Source organism: Rhinoraja longicauda, unplaced genomic scaffold (genome assembly GCF_053455715.1).
Source record: "Rhinoraja longicauda isolate Sanriku21f unplaced genomic scaffold, sRhiLon1.1 Scf000270, whole genome shotgun sequence".
NCBI lineage: Eukaryota > Metazoa > Chordata > Chondrichthyes > Rajiformes > Arhynchobatidae > Rhinoraja > Rhinoraja longicauda.
The window spans coordinates 70,789-87,100 of record NW_027601488.1 but is presented as its reverse complement, the minus strand read 5'-3'; positions in this window follow the sequence as shown (position 1 = coordinate 87,100).

The window sequence follows — 16,312 nt, the reverse complement described above, 5'->3', positions numbered from 1 at the left end:
GGAGTAACTCAGCAGGACAGGCAGCATCTCAGGAGAAAAGGAATGGGCGACGTTTCGGATCGAGACCCTTCCTCAGACTGAAATGAAACTCGACCTGAAACGTCGCCCATTCCTTTTAGATTTAGAGATACAGCGCGGAAACAGGCCCTTCGGCCCACCGGGTCCGCGCCGCCCAGCGATCCCCTCCCCGCACATTAACACTATCCTACACACACTAGGGACAATTTTTACATTTACCCAGTCAATTAACCTCTTTGGTGTGTGGGAGGAAACCGAAGATATCGGAGAAAACCCACGCAGGTCACGGGGAGAACGTACAAACTCCGTACAGACGGCGCCCGTAGTCGGGATCGAACCTGAGTCTCCGGCGCTGCATTTGCTGTGAGGCAGCAACTCTACCACTGCGCCACTGTGTCGCCCATTCCCTCTCTCCTGAGATGCTGCCTGACCTGCTGAGTTACTCCAGCATTTTGTGAATAAATACCTTATTATATTATGCGGTTGCTACTGCGTATTCAAGCATGTAAACCTGGTAGACATTCCACTGCAATGAATATATGACTTAATACAAATAAGCTTTTTAAATTAAAAATTATAGACGCGCTGGGATTGATTAATGAACCGTGTGTGCAAGCTTTGATGATTCATTGGGAAGTTAGGATCTTTCTCTGGGACAAATGAGTAGGCTCATCGGAAGCTACAAATTAAGGAGAACAAACACACCCTCTTGAGTATTGATCAGGAGGCAAACTGGGAGGCAGAACAAAGTAAGTGTGTCCACCAGGGAATACCAGTAAGAGAAAGGCGAGGAGGAGGAGACGGAGACAGAAAGAGTGACAACAGAAGGAGAAAAAGTTGATGGTGCAAGGGAGAAGGGTAAGTGGTTGGACAGGATGGTATCGGACAGGAATAGAGGGAAAGGCGTCAGATAGAGACGCGGAACCACAGGCGTCGGAGAATGGAGGAGACATTAGGGAAATAGGCTTGTACACACTGGAATTTAGAAGGATGAGAGGGGATCTTATCGAAACATATAAGGTTATTAAGGTGTTGGACACGTTAGAGGCAGGAAACATGTTCCCAATGTTGGGGGAGTCCAGAACCAGGGGCCACAGTTTAGGAATAAGGGGTATTCCATTTAGATCGGAGATGAGGAAAAACTTTTTCAGTCAGAGAGTTGTAAATCTGTGGAATTCTCTGCCTCAGAAGGCAGTGGAGACCAAGTCTCTGAATGCATTCAAGAGAGAGCTAGATAGAGCTCTTAAAGATAGCGGAGTCAGGGGGTATGGGGAGAAGGCAGGAACGGGGTACTGATTGAGAATGATCAGCGATGATCACATTGAATGGTGGTGCTGGCTCGAAGGGCAGAATGGCCTCCTCCTGCACCTATTGTCTATTGAAAGAGGGAGGCGTTGGTGAGGAGGAAAGACGACCGAGAGAGACGACGAGATGGTGAGAGGGGACAGAAACGAGGCAGAACCACCGGGGAGAGAGGAAAGCAAAGGTGATGAAGAGAAGTGAGCACAGTCAAAACCAGAGAGGGAATGGAGGGAGCAGTGAAAGTGGTAGAGAGATCACGGGAGGGGGGGGGGGGTAAAGGTGATCGAGAGAGACAGGGGTGTGGTGACGGAAAAAGTTAAGGAGAGAGGCAACATGAAGTGGGGCAATGGGAGAGGTGACAGAGCGTGGGGCAATGGGACAGAGCGGGGGGCAATGGGACAGAGCGTGGGGCAATGGGAGAGGTGACAGAGCGTGGGGCAATGGGAGAGGTGACAGAGCGTGGGGCAATGGGACAGAGCTTGGGGCAATGGGACAGAGCGTGTGGCAATGGGAGAGGTGACAGAGCATGGGGCAATGGGAGAGGTGACAGAGCGTGGGGCAATGGGACAGAGCGTGGGGCAATGGGACAGAGCGTGGGGCAATGGGAGAGGTGACAGAGCATGGGGCAATGGGAGAGGTGACAGAGCGTTGGGCAATGGGAGAGGTGACAGAGCATGGGGCAATGGGAGAGGTGACAGAGCGTGGGGCAATGGGATAGGTGACAGCGTGGGGCAATGGGACAGAGCGTGGGGCAATGGGAGAGGTGACAGAGAGTGGGGCAATGGGACAGCGTGGGGCAATGGGAGAGGTGACAGAGCGTGGGGCAATGGGACAGAGAGTGGGGCAATGGGAGAGGTGACAGAGCGTGGGGCAATGGGACAGAGCATGGGGCAATGGGACAGAGCATGGGGCAATGGGAGAGGTGACAGAGCGTGGGGCAATGGGAGAGGTGACCGGGGGTGGGGCAATGGGACAGGCGACAGAGCGTGGAGCAATGGGACAGAGCGTGGGGCAATGGGACAGAGCGTGGGGCAATGGGAGAGGTGACAGAGCGTGGGGCAATGGGACAGAGCATGGGGCAATGGGAGAGGTGACAGAGCATGGGGCAATGGGACAGAGCGTGGGGCAATGGGACAGGTAACAGAGCGTGGGGCAATGGGACAGAGCGTGGGGCAATGGGAGAGGTGGCAGAGTGTGGGGCAATGGGACAGAGCGTGGGGCAATGGGAGAGGAGACAGAGCGTGGGGCAATGGGACAGGTGACAGAGCGTGGGGCAATGGCACAGGTGACCGGGGGAGTCAAAAGAGGGAAACAGAAGATGAAGTCCAGACCCGAAATACACATCTCTTCCAGAACCAAGTAATCTCTTCCCCTGCTTTAATTTGTAGTTGTCCAGTAATCAAATAATAAATGATTCGTAAAATGAAATAAACCGCTTGACGCCATCAATTCCAGTGTCTGGTTGTTCATTCCTCTCTCATGCCTCTATCAACGTGTTTAAATGACTACCGACCGGTGGCCCTCACCTCGGTTGTCATGAAATGCTTCGAGAGGCTAATCAAGAAGCACATCTGTGCCCTCCTTCCTCGTAACATGGACCCACTACAGTTCGCATACCGTCCGAACAGGTCCACGGATGATGCGGTCTCCCAGGTTCTGCACACCACTCTCTCTCATCTGGACAGCCAGAGGGGCTATGTGAAGATGCTGTTCATTGACTTTAGTTCAGCATTCAACACAATAGTCCCCAGCAGACTGGCTGAGAAGCTGCTGGAACTGGGGCTTAGCACCCCTCTGTGTGCCTGGGTCCTGGACTTTCTCACCGCCAGGCCCCAAGTGGTCAGGATGGGGGAACACACATCTAGCTCCCTCACCCTGAACATAGGACCCCCCCAGGGTTGCTTCCTTAGCCCCCTACTGTACTCCCTGTACACACATGACTGTGGGGCCAGGTTCAGCTCAAACTCCATCATCAAGTTTGCTGATGACACTGTGGTGGTGGGCCGGATCTCCAACAACGATGAGAAGGCCTACCGGGAGGAGGTGGCTGATTTGGCACTCTGGTGTCAGGACAATAGCCTCCTCTTGAATGTCACTAAAACGAAGGAGCTGATTGTGGACTTTAGAAGGGCTAAACATCCAAGGACGTACACGCCACTGGAGATAAATGGGTCTACTGTGGATAGGGTAAGCAGTTTTAAATTCATGGAAGTCCACATCACAGAGGATCTGACATGGGCAACGCACATTGTCGCACTGGTGGGTAAGGCAAAGCAGCGCCTTTACCACCTTAGACAGCTGTGGAAATTCAGAGTGTTTCTGAGGATCCTTCATTGCTTCTACTCTAGGACTGTAGAGAGCATCCTGTCCGGCAACATCACAGTCTGGTTTGGGAACAGCTCTGCCCAGGACAGGATGGCCCTGCAGAGAGTAGTGCGTTCGGCAGAACGCATCATGGGAACTACACTCGTTCCCCTGCAGGACCTATACATCAGGAGGTGCAGATCCAGAGCAAGTAAGATTATGGGGGACCCCTGCCACCCCAGTAACGGACTGTTCCAGATGATACGGTCAGGCAAACGCCTCCGCTGTCACGCTGTGAAAACGGAGAGGATGAGACGGAGTTTCTTCCCACAGGCCATCAGGACTGTCAAATTTATAACTCCAGGGACTAAATTTTGTCTTCTCTGTATTAACTTTATTAACTTTATTTATATGCTGTAACTGTAATTCTTTTTTGTGCACAATCCGCAGGCATTGCCACTTTCATTTCACTGCACATCGTGTATGTGTATGTGACAAATAAACTTGACTTGACTTGACTTGACCCTACTAGCGAAAATAACCAAAACATGTGATTTCTCTGAAATAATACATTAAATGAAAATTATGGTGAAAACAGCTGTAAACTGAGCAGTCAGTTATAACAGCCTCCAGAAGAAACAGAGTTGTGAAATAGGCAGGTGAAATCCGGGATAATAGGATTCGAAGAAGGACAAAGCATCAGTAGGGCGACAAGGTCTGTTTTTAATATTTCAAAATATACTTTATTCGAGAAATAAATATATAAAAAACATGTTCCTTGCAACAAACTCCATCCAACATTCTCGGAGGCTATACATACATTCAATACATACATTCAATGCATACATTCAATACACCAAACACACAAAATTACTCCCCACAACCTTGCCACGCATGTGGCCCACTGGCATGGAATTCCTTCCCTTATTTTGAGGGGTGTCTCCACCACACCCTGCCCCCCATGTACAGCAGCGGAAGGACCCTAGACTGTGGTCCTCCCCACAGAGCCTTGGCGTTGGCAGTACCAAGCTTCAGTGCGTCCCTCAGTACGTACTCCTGCATTCTGCAGCGGGCCAGTCGGCAACATTCCCCAACGGACAGTTCGTTCCGTTGAGAAATCAACAAAGCTCGGGCAGACCAAAGAGCGTCTTTCACCGAGTTGATGACCTTCCAGCAGCACTCGACGTCAGTCTCTGAATGCGTTCCTGGGAACAGTCCGAAGATCACAGAGTCCTCTGTGACGGAGCTGCTCGGAATAAATCGTGCCATGGACCCTTGTAAACCTCTCCAGACTCTCTTTGCAAATCCACACTCTGTGAAGAGGTGGGCAACCATCTCCTCTCCATAGCAGCCGAGGTACTGAGGTGCAGTGAAATTCTCCCAATAACGGGGAAACGTGCTCTCCACGCAGTTCCTGTGAATTCCGGAGAAATTCTGTCCGATTTTCAGAATGCAAATTTCTCCGCAGAAGATCAAGCATTTTAGTGGTAAGAATAAAGACGTAGACTATTTTCTCGATGGGGAGAGAATCAGGATATCGGGGGTGCAAAGGGACTTGGGAGTGCTGGTGCAGGATTCCCAAAAGGTTTATCTGCAAGTCGATTCAGTAGTAAAGAAAACAAACTCAATGCTCGCATTTATTTCGAGAAGGCTTGTATACAAAAACAGGGATGTAATACTGAGGCTCTATATAGCGCTGGTAAGGCCACATTTGGAATATTGTTAGTAATTTTGGGCAACATACCTGAGGAAGGATGTGCTGGATGAGGAGGTTTACAGGAATGTTCCTTGGAATGAGAGGGTTAACATATGATGAGCGTTTGACAGCACTGGGCCTGTATTCGCTGGAGTTTAGAAGAATGAGGGGGGACCTAATTGAAACATACAGAATAGTGTAAGGCTTGGAAAGAGTGGATGAGGAGAGGATGTTTCGCTACTGGAGAGTCCAGGACCAGAGGTCATAACCTCAGAATTAAAGGGCGTTCTTTCATGAAGGAGATGAGGAAGAGAGTCAGAGGGTGGTGAATCTGTGGAATTCATTGCCACAGAAGGCTGTGGAGGCCAAATCCGTTGATATTTTTAAGGCAGAGATAGATTGATTCTTGATTAGTGCAGGTGTCAAGGATTATAGGGAGAAGGCAGGAGAATGGGGTTATGAGGATGGGTTAGATGAATCATGATTGCATGGCAGAGTAGATTTGAGGGGCCGAATGGTCTAACTCTGCTCCTATCACATATCACCGGATGACGTTATAACTGCATTTGGACACATTTGGAGGCAATCTACTGACTGAACAGTAAATGTTTACTGATGAATGGAAATAGTCCTGCCCCTAATCAGATGTGGAAAGCTAAAGTTCTGAGGAATGGAGAACTGAACAGGCACAGCGGTAGAGTTGCTGCCTTACAGCGCTTGCAGCGCCTGAGACCCGGGTTCGATCCTGACTGCGGGTGCTGTCTGTATGGAGTTTGTACATTGTCCCAGTGACCTTCGTGGGTTTTCTCCGAGATCTTCGCTTTCCTCCCACACTCCAAAGACGTACAGGTTTGTAGGTTAACTGGCTTGGTATAAGAATAAATTGTCCCCAGTGTGTTTAGGTTAGTGTGAGTGTGCGGGGATCGCCAGTCGGTGCGGACTCGATCGGCCGAAGGGCCTGTTTCCAAGCTGTATCTCTAAACTAAACTAAACTCAAAATCGAATATCTGGCCAAGCAGTTGTGATTGGAACAGAGAATTAGTTGGTAGCAATTTGTTCACTAACTCCCCATCATTGCGTTTAGAGAGGCTAAATGCAAATTGGAGGAACAGCATCTTGGGCAGCTTGCACCCCAGGGGTATGAATATCGATTTCTCTAACTTGAAGTTACCCCTGCATTCCCTCTCTCCTCATCCCTCCCCAACCCAAATCACACCAGTTTTTCGTTCTCACCTAGCAAACAGTGGCCTGTTTCCTTTATCATTGTTATTTTTTTTGCATATCATTCATTGATTTGTTCTACATCTCGCTACATCATCGTCCATATCTCCCGTTTCCCTTTCCCACGACGTTCAGTCTGAAGAAGGGTTTTGACCCGAAACGTCACCCATTCCTTCTCTCCAGAGATGCTGCCTGTGCCGCTGAGTTGCCGCAGCATTTTGTGTCTATCTTCGGTTTGAACCAGCATGTCCAGTTCCTTCTTCCACATCAATATATCTCTCTTTCCACTTTGGAGTACGAGAAGAAAAAAGAAATAATGAAGTTTTCAGCACTTCTCATTATAACTGTGTAAATAAGGTATTAATATCTGATCATTTGAATAGTTAAACCCAGATAGATGACGTTTGTCGCCATAGATTTGCTGCACCAGCAGAGGGCGATCTACTGCTGCCTATTTACAGCAGCAATCAACACTGACGCCCCACAAATTTAACATTTTGTGTGCTATTCCCTGTATACAAATCATGAATAAATATGACCTGACGAATTAGGTGGAGCTGTGCATTTGATATCATATTAAGCCTTTACTTGCTCATGAACAGCTTTTTTTGAAAGTTTAAAGCACTTTATCTTACCTTAATCGATTTTATCTTACCTTAATCGACTCTCCCCCCTCCCCTCCCCCCTTTCCCTCTCTCCCTCCATCTCTCCCTCACTCCCTCTCCCACCCTCCCCCCTCGGGGCTTGGGTCGGCCCGCCGCGGACCTTTCACCGTCCGGCGAGGCCTGAAATAGGCCGCAGGATTTTCTCCGCCCGGCGGGGGCTTCAATGTCGGAAGCCCCTTTTTTTTTTCTTTTTTTTTTATATCAAAAAATACTTTATTCAAGTAATAAATATCATTTACAAAACATCTGTTTTAAACAAACCCATCCGACATTTCCGGAGGTTACACATTCAATACAGGCATTTACTTCCAAATTTACATACATTTACCCAGTATCCCTTATTTGGAGGGGCGTCTCTCTCCACCACACCCTGCCCCACCCCATGTCCAGCAGCGGAAGGACCCTAGACTGTGGTCCTCCCCCACAGGGCCTTGGCGTTGGCTGCACCAAGCTTCAGAGCGTCCCTCAGCACGTACTCCTGCAGTCTGCAGTGGGCCAGTCGGCAACATTCCTTGACGGACAGCTCGCTCCGCTGGGAGGTCAACAAGGATCGGGCAGACCAAAGAGCGTCTTTCACCGAGTTGATGACCGTCCAGCAGCACTCGATGTCAGTCTCGGAATGCGTCCCTGGGAACAGTCCGTAGAGCACAGAGTCCTCTGTGACGGAGCTGCTCGGAATGAATCGTGACAGGGACCCCTGCAGACCTCTCCAGACTCTCTTGGCAAATCCACACTCTTTGAAGAGGTGGGCCACCGTCTCCTCTCCGTAGCAGCCGTCCCGAGGGCAGCGTGCGCTGGTAGTGAGGTTCCGGCGGTGCAGGAAGGATCTGACTGGGAGGGCTCCCCTCACCGCCAGCCAAGCCAGGTCTTGGTGCTTGTTGGTGAGTACTGGCGATGAGGCATTTTGCCAGACAAGCTGGGCTGTCTGTTCTGGGAACCACGCCACAGGATCCATGGAGTCATTCCCCTGCAGTGCCTGCAGGACGTTCCGTGCTGACCACTGCCAGATTGATTTGTGGTCAAAGGTGTTGGTCCGGAAGAACCTGTCCACAAACGACAGATGGTTCAGCAATGTCCAGCTGACTGGCACATTGCGTGGCATCTGCGCCAGGCCCATCCTTCGCAACACCGGGGACAGGTAGAACCTCAGCAGGTAGTGGCATTTGGTGCCCACGTGCCTTGGCTCTATGCTCCGCCTGATGCAGCCACACACGAAGGTGGCCATCAGAATGAGGGCGACGTTGGGCACGCTATTACCCCCGCTGTCTGCCGACTTGTGCATTGTGGCTCGTCGCACCCGGTCCATCGCCGACCCCCAGATGAAGCGGAAAATGGCCCGGGTGATCCCCTTGGCGTGGGAGGGAGGGACGGGCCACACTTGCGCCAAGTACAGCAGCCCCGAGAGCACCTCACACCTGATGACCAGGTTTTTCCCCGTGATGGAGAGGGAGCGCTGCTTCCACAGCTCCAGCTTCTTCCCCACCTTGGCTATCCGCTCCAGCCAATTTTTGTTACATGCCTCAGCCTTCCCGAACCAGATCCCCAGCACCTTCAGGAAGTCAGGCTTGATGGTGAAGGGGATGGAAGATCGGTCGGGCCAGTTGCCAAAGAGCACGGCCTCGCTCTTCCTGCGGTTTACCCTGGCCCCCGTGGCCAACTCAAACTGGTCGCAGACGCTGATCAGTCTGCGGACCGACCCTGGATCCGATCAGAAGACGGCGACATCGTCCATGTACAGGGAGGCCTTGACCTGAGTGCCCCCACTGCCTGGCAATGTCACTCCTCTTATGCTCGCATCCTTCCTGATGGATTCGGCAAAGGGTTCAATGCAACAGACGAACAAGACAGGGGAGAGAGGGCAACCCTGCCTGACTCCAGACCTGACGGGGAAGCTGTCTGATTCCCACCCATTAATTTGGACTGCACTACAGATATCGGAGTAGAGTAGTTGTATCCACTTCCTGATTCCCTCCCCAAAGCCCATTTTGGAGAGCACGTCCCTCATGTACGTGTGCGATATCCTGTCGAAGGCCTTCTCCTGGTCCAAGCTGACCAGGCAGGCATCCACCCGTCTGTCCTGCACGTAGGCAATGGTATCTCTCAGCAGCACCAGGCTGTCTGAGATTTTCCTGCCAGGTACAGCACAGGTTTGGTCCGGGTGGATCACCTGTCCCAGAGCAGACTTGACCCGGTTGGCGATGGCCTTAGACAGGATTTTGTAGTCTACATTCAACAATGTGATTGGTCTCCAATTCCTTAAGTCATTCATCTCCCCCTTCTGCTTGTAGATCAGGGTGATGCTGCCCTTCCTCATAGAGTCTGACATGCTGCCGGCTAGAAGTATATCGTTGTACACTTCCAGCAGGTCCGGGCCCACCCAGTCCCACAGAGCCGAGTACAACTCTGCCGGTAAGCCATCGCCTCCGGGAGTTTTACTCGAGTCAAAGGAACGGATGGAGCCAGTCAGCTCCTCCAGGGTCAGTGATTGGTCCAGACTCTCCCGCTTGCTGTCGTCCAAGACTTCCGTGATGGAGGACAGGAAGTTCTGGGAGGCGGTGCTGTCTGTGGTCTTTACATCGTACAGATCCTTATAAAAGGATCTGCAGATCTTGAGCATGTCTGTCTGCGAGGATGTTACCAAGCCGTCCTCCTCCCTAAGGCTTTTGATCACAGAGCTCCCCCTGTGAACCTTATGGAAGAAGTAACGTGAGCACGTCTCATCCTGCTCAACATGGCGGACACTGGACCGGAAGATGATCTTGGAGGATTCAGAGCTAAAGAGCCGAGCTTGCCGGCCCTTCAACTCTCTCAGTCCCTCCCTCACATCCACCCCTCTCCTCTGCAGAAGGAGCAGTTGCTACAAATCTGTCTGGAGTTGGCACAGTTCCCTCTTACCCTGTCTTGCTCTCTGAACACCTTTGGAGATGAAGAACTTCTTGATGTTCTCCTTTGTTGCTTCCCACCAGAGTGTCGGGGAGTCAAAGAGGGGCCTCACAGTTCTCCAACATGCGTAGTCCCTCTTTAGCTCCTCAACGTTCTCCGGGGTCAATAGCTCCACGTTTAACTTCCACGTCCCTCTGCCCGCCTTCCGGTCCTCCTGTAGGTGACAGGTGGCCTGAAGGAGGCACCCTCGCCCCTCAACCCCTCCCCCATTCCCCCACTCCCACCCTCCCCGACTTCCCCACCGCCCGCCCCCCCCTCCCCTCCTCCTTCCCCCTCACTACCTCCCCTCCCCCCCGCTGCCTCCCTCCCTCCCGCCCCCCTCCTTCCCCCTCCCTCCCTCCCCTACCCTCCTTCCGTCCCTCGCTCCCCTCGTCCCTCTCCCCCTCCCCCCTAGGGTTCCCTCTACTGCATTGGGGCAACACCCCCTCCTCCCTCACCCCTCCTCCCTCACCCCTCCTCCCTCACCCCTCCTCCCTCACCTCCTCCCTCACCCCTCCACCCTCCCCGCTCCCTCCTGCACCCTCCCTCCCCTGCCCCTTCTCCCCCTCCCGCCCTCCCCTCCTCCTCCACCCCCTCCCTCCCAAACCCCTCCCCCCTCCCTCACTCTCCTCGCCCCCTCCCCCCTAGGGTTCCCTCTACTGCATTGGGGCAACACCCTCTCCTCCCTCACTCCTCCTCCCTCCCCGCTCCCTCCTCCCCTCCCCCACCTCTTCTCCCCCTCCCCTCCCTCTCCACCCCGCCCTCCCCAACCCCTCACCCCCCTCCCCCCTTTCCCCCCACCCCCACACCCCGCCTCCCCCTCTCTCACTCCCCCTGCCTCCCCCCTTTCCCCCCTCCCCCCCCTCCTCCACCCTCTCCATCCCCCACCCCTCTCACTCCCAATCCCCTGCCTCTCCCTCCTCTCCCCCCAACTCAACCCCCACCCCCCCTGGCTCCCCTCCTTTTTCCCCTCCTCTCCCCTCCTCACCTTCCCCTCCTCCTCACCCTCCCCTCCCCCTCTATCCCCTAATCCCAATTCCTCTATCTACGCCGCACATCTGAGATGTCCTCATTCTTTAGAGAATTGTGGTTCCCATCCTACATCATAGATGAGGCCCTCACCAGGGTCTCCTCGATATCTCTGCTCTTGCTCCCCCCTACCCTCAGTCGAAACAGCGACAAGAGTCCTCACCTTTCACCCCATCTGCCTTTGCATTCAGCGCGTATTCCTCCGACATTTTCGCCACCTCCAATGGGATCCCACTCCTGGCCTCGTCTTCACAGCTTCATCCCTTCCTGCCTTCTGCAGAGACTGTTCCCCTCCTCAACTCCCTGGTTGACTCGCCCCTTCCCACCCAAACCACATCCTCCCCAGGTTCTCTCCCCTGTCCCTATATCTCTGCCCTCGACTCCATCCAAGGACCACGACAATCTTTTCAGGTGAGGCAGAGGTTCACTCCAACCTCCTCCAACCTCATCCACTGTATCCGCTGGATCAGGTGTGGACTAAATATCGGCGAGACCAAGTGAAGTTTCGGCGATCGTTTCGCTGAGCACCTCTGCTCACTCTGCCTGAACCTACCTTATCTCCCGGTTGCTCATCATCACTTTAACTTCCCCTCCCATTCCCACACTGATGTTTGTAAGCACCTCACATTTCGCTTGGGCAGCTTACACCCCAGCAGTATGAATATTGACCTCCAACTTCAAGTAACCCTTGCTTTCCCTCTCTCTCCACCCCTCCCCCTTCCTAGTTCTTTTTTTAAAAAAAATTTAAGCATATGTACAGATAGAAATAAAAGACAATTTTGTTACAAAGTTCTTACATAGCTTCAATTTTTTAATTTTTAAAGAGAGAAAATAAATATAAATAAGAATGAAAGAAAAAAAAAAAAAAAAAAAGAAAAGAGTTATAACTATAAATATTAAAGGGGGTAGTTCCGGGAGACAATAACCACAGTTGTACATCCAACCCTAAACTCAAGTTTCAACTTTTAATTTAAAAAATTTATTTTAGTCCTGTGTCAAACCCATTTACTTTTCTAAAAATTCAATAAATGGAGATCATATTTTTTTTTAAAAATCAGGTTTGTCAATTAAGGCAAATCTTATTTTTTCCAAATGCAAGGTCTCTGTCATTTCCGTAATCCACATTTTAATTGTGGGGGTTATTGGTTTTTTCCAAAATTTAAGTATTAATTTTTTCGCAGTTATTAAACTGTAATCAAGAAAATGTACCTGACTTGTTGTAAAGTTTGTAATATGTTCTGATAATCCTAATATAATTAATTTTGGATCCATATCCAATTGCTTGTCGATAACTTTAGAAACTATTTTTAAAATATCCAACCAGAAATTTTGCATTTTTATGCAAGTTACGAAAATATGAGTTAAATTAGCTTCTTGAAATTGACATTTATCACAAATAGGAGAGATACTAGGAAAAATCCTATTTAATTTCGTCTTTGAATAATGTAGTCTATGTATTATTTTAAATTGTATTAAGGAATGTCTAGTATTTAATGAACATTGGTGTATATGTTGTAAACTTTCATCCCATATATCTTGCATTATGAGTTGGTTGAATTCGTCTATATGATTCTGATGACGGAATGTCAGTATCTAGGAGAGTATTATAAATAAAGGATATTAATTTATTTGAATTATAATGTCGATTCAGGCATACATCAAGAGTTTCTGGACCTCTAAATTTATATTCTTGCATGTGTAATTTTACATAATCTCTAAGTTGTAAATATCTAAAATAATTATTAACATGTAATCCGTACTTCTGCTGTAAATCATGAAAAGAAAGAAAAGTTCCGTTATGATAAAGATCTCCCACCCTTTTAATTCCATAACTTTTCCATTGAGCAAATCCTCTATCTAAGACAGACGGTTTAAAAGAAGGGGGGTTATTCGCAATAGGGAGGAAAGCAGATAATTTACTCAGTTTTAAAGTAAGATTTAATTGTTTCCAGGTACGGATAACACTGTGTATAATCGGATTACCTCCATATGTTTTTTTATTTAAATTTATTGGAGCTAAGAGGATCGCACCAATATCAAATGGTAAACAATCCTCTTTCTCCATATTTAACCAATCCGGTTGTTGATCAGTGTCATCCAACCAGCAGGTTATATTTTTAATATTAACCGCCCAATAATAAAATAAGAAGTTAGGTAAGGCAATTCCTCCATTAGTTTTAGACTTACATAGATGTTTTTTATTTATTCTATGAGTCTTGTAGTCCCAAATAAAATTAGTAATAATTGAATCAATTTTTAAAAAAAACTTTTTTGGAAGATAGATCGGAATTGCTTGAAATAAGTGTAGTAGCTGTGGAAGAAAGATCATCTTTATAGCATTACTATGACCAACTAATGATATAGGAAGTGTTTTCCAAAATTGGATATTTCTATGTAATTTAGTAAGTAAAGGAGGAAAATTTAATTTAAATAAAGAAGTATATTTCCTAGTCACGTAAATTCCAAGATATTTAAACTTTTCATAGGCAATTTTAAAAGGAAATTGTTGAAGTATGGCCGAATTTTGCTCCATTATTGGCATAATTTCACTTTTGTACCAGTTAATTCTATAACCTGAAAATGAACCAAATTCAGGTATGAGATTTAATAAATTCGGAATGCTAATTTCAGGATTTGTAATGTATATTAATACATCATCCGCATATAAAGAAATTTTATTGGTTGTATGTTTAGTGTTATAACCGTGAATATCTGGATTTGATCTAATACTCTCAGCAAGTGGTTCTATAACGAGGGCAAATAGAAGCAGAGATAGTGGGCATCCTTGTCTACAACCCCTAAATAAATGAAATTTGGATGACAGCATTTGATTAGTTAATATTCTAGATGTTGGGGATGTATATAAAAGTTTCACCCATGAACAAAAATTTTCACCTAATTGAAATTTTTCCATCACTGAGAAAAGATAGGGCCATTCTACTTGATCAAATGCTTTTTCAGCATCTAGCGAAATGATTGCTAAATCTTCGTTTAATATTCTATTTGAATATATTATATTGAACAAGCGTCTCAAATTGAAAAATGAATATCGTTTAGCTATAAAGCCTGATTGGTCGGGGTGTATCAATTTATCTATAACTAGACTTAATCTATGAGCTAAGATTTTCGCTAATATCTTCTGATCAGTATTTAAAAGAGCTATCGCTCTGTACGAACCAGGGTCTTCAGAATCCTTATCTTTTTTAGGAATAAGTATTATTGTTGATTCAGTCAGAGTTTGTGGTAATCTCAGTTGTTTAAAGGCGTAACTATATACAGTTTGCAAACGTGGAGAGATCAAATCACTAAATTTTTTATAAAATTCATTATTTAATCCGTCAGGGCCAGGAGTCTTCCCATTTTTCATGGATTTAATGGTCTCTTCAACGTCTTTCATAGTTATTTCTGCGCCCAGTAAATTTCTGTCACTCACATTCAAACCAGGGAGGTTACATTCCTGCAAAAAGTTTTGCATCTGCGCAGAGCTATCTGTTATTTTTGATGAATATAATGTCTGATAAAATTGCAAAAATCTCTGATTAATATCCATGGGTAATTTAAGCAAATCTCCATTTGCTGATCTAATTTTATGAATTGTAGAATCATCTTCTAATTTCCGGAGTTGACGTGCTAGCAATTTCTGTGGTTTATCTCCAAATTCAAAATGTTTTTGTTAAGTATATTGAAAAAGCCTTAAAATGTGAGCTGAGAGTATATAATTTAACTTATATTTGAGAGCTGCGATTTTATTATGTATTTCAATAGAGGGAGCGATGGCATTTGTTATGTCTAACTGTTTTATCTGACTTTCTAGCTCATGTTGTTCAACCCGCTTCTTCTTGTTTTGAGACGCTTGAAAGGCAATAATACATCCTCTCACAAACGCTTTAAATGTTTCCCAAAGCAGGGACGCAGGTGTTTCAGGGAGGTCATTTGCGTAAAAAAAAGTTTCAATTTGCGATTTAAGATAGTCATAACATGCTGTTTCATTTAAAATTTGAGGATTAAATCTCCAATTGGTCTGTTTCCCCGTTACTCCTTGGAGTTTTACCCTAAATGTTAAAGGGGCATGATCGGATATAATAATATTATGATATTTTGAATTATACGTATAAGGAATAAGTTTGGAGTCCACCAAGAAATAGTAAATTTTTGAATAAGTTTTATGCACTGGTGAATAAAATGAATACTCTCGGCCTGAAGGGTTTTCAATTCTCCAAACATCTTTTATATTTGCACTATTTATATAAGAGTTTAATAATTCACACGACTTGGATTTTGTTTTCCTTTGAGTTGACGATCTATCCAAGTAAGGATCTAATGTACAATTTAAATCTCCTCCAATTATCAAGTTATATTGTCCAAATTCTGGAATGGTATTAAATATATATTTTTTAAATAACGGATTATCAAAATTTGGTGCGTAGACATTCACCAATATCAATTTTGTGGAGTATAGTTCTCCCACTAATATAACACATCTACCTTCAATGTCAACTATAGAGGAGGTATGTATAAATGGTATACCCTTACGAATTAAAATGCCAACACCTCTTGATTTAAAGGGAAATGATGAGTGAAATAATTTATCAATCCATTTGCCTTTCAATCTATTATGTGCTACATTTTTGAGATGAGTTTCCTGAAGAAACATTATATCAGCATCAATAGATTTTAAATGTGAAAGTACTTTACCTCTTTTAATTGGTTCATTAATACCCTTGACATTCCAACTACAAAATGTAATACCTTTACCCCCTGTTTTCATAGTAGTATCTTGCATCTTAACTGATAAACAGTCTATAATAAAGCAAATGGCTTGGCACACGAACTACAACATTTTTCTTGAATGAAGGGTGGATGATCTTTTGTACTACGTAGAATGTCTCCCGGAAATATCTCCCAAAGGTATATAAATTCTGAAAAATGACATAATAATAAAAATTGAATCTAAAAAAAAAATATATATATAAAAGGTTAAAAGAGTGCAGGAAAAAAAAGAAACAACTAAAACTACAACTACAATTAGTGCAGTTAGTGATAGCCACCCTAAGGTGACAAAAAATCTAAGGACTTCCGTGGGATGTAAAAAAATAAATAATACTAGCTCCGTTTTTTAACGAAGTGGTTGTTTTTTTTAAAAATGAAAGAGAGT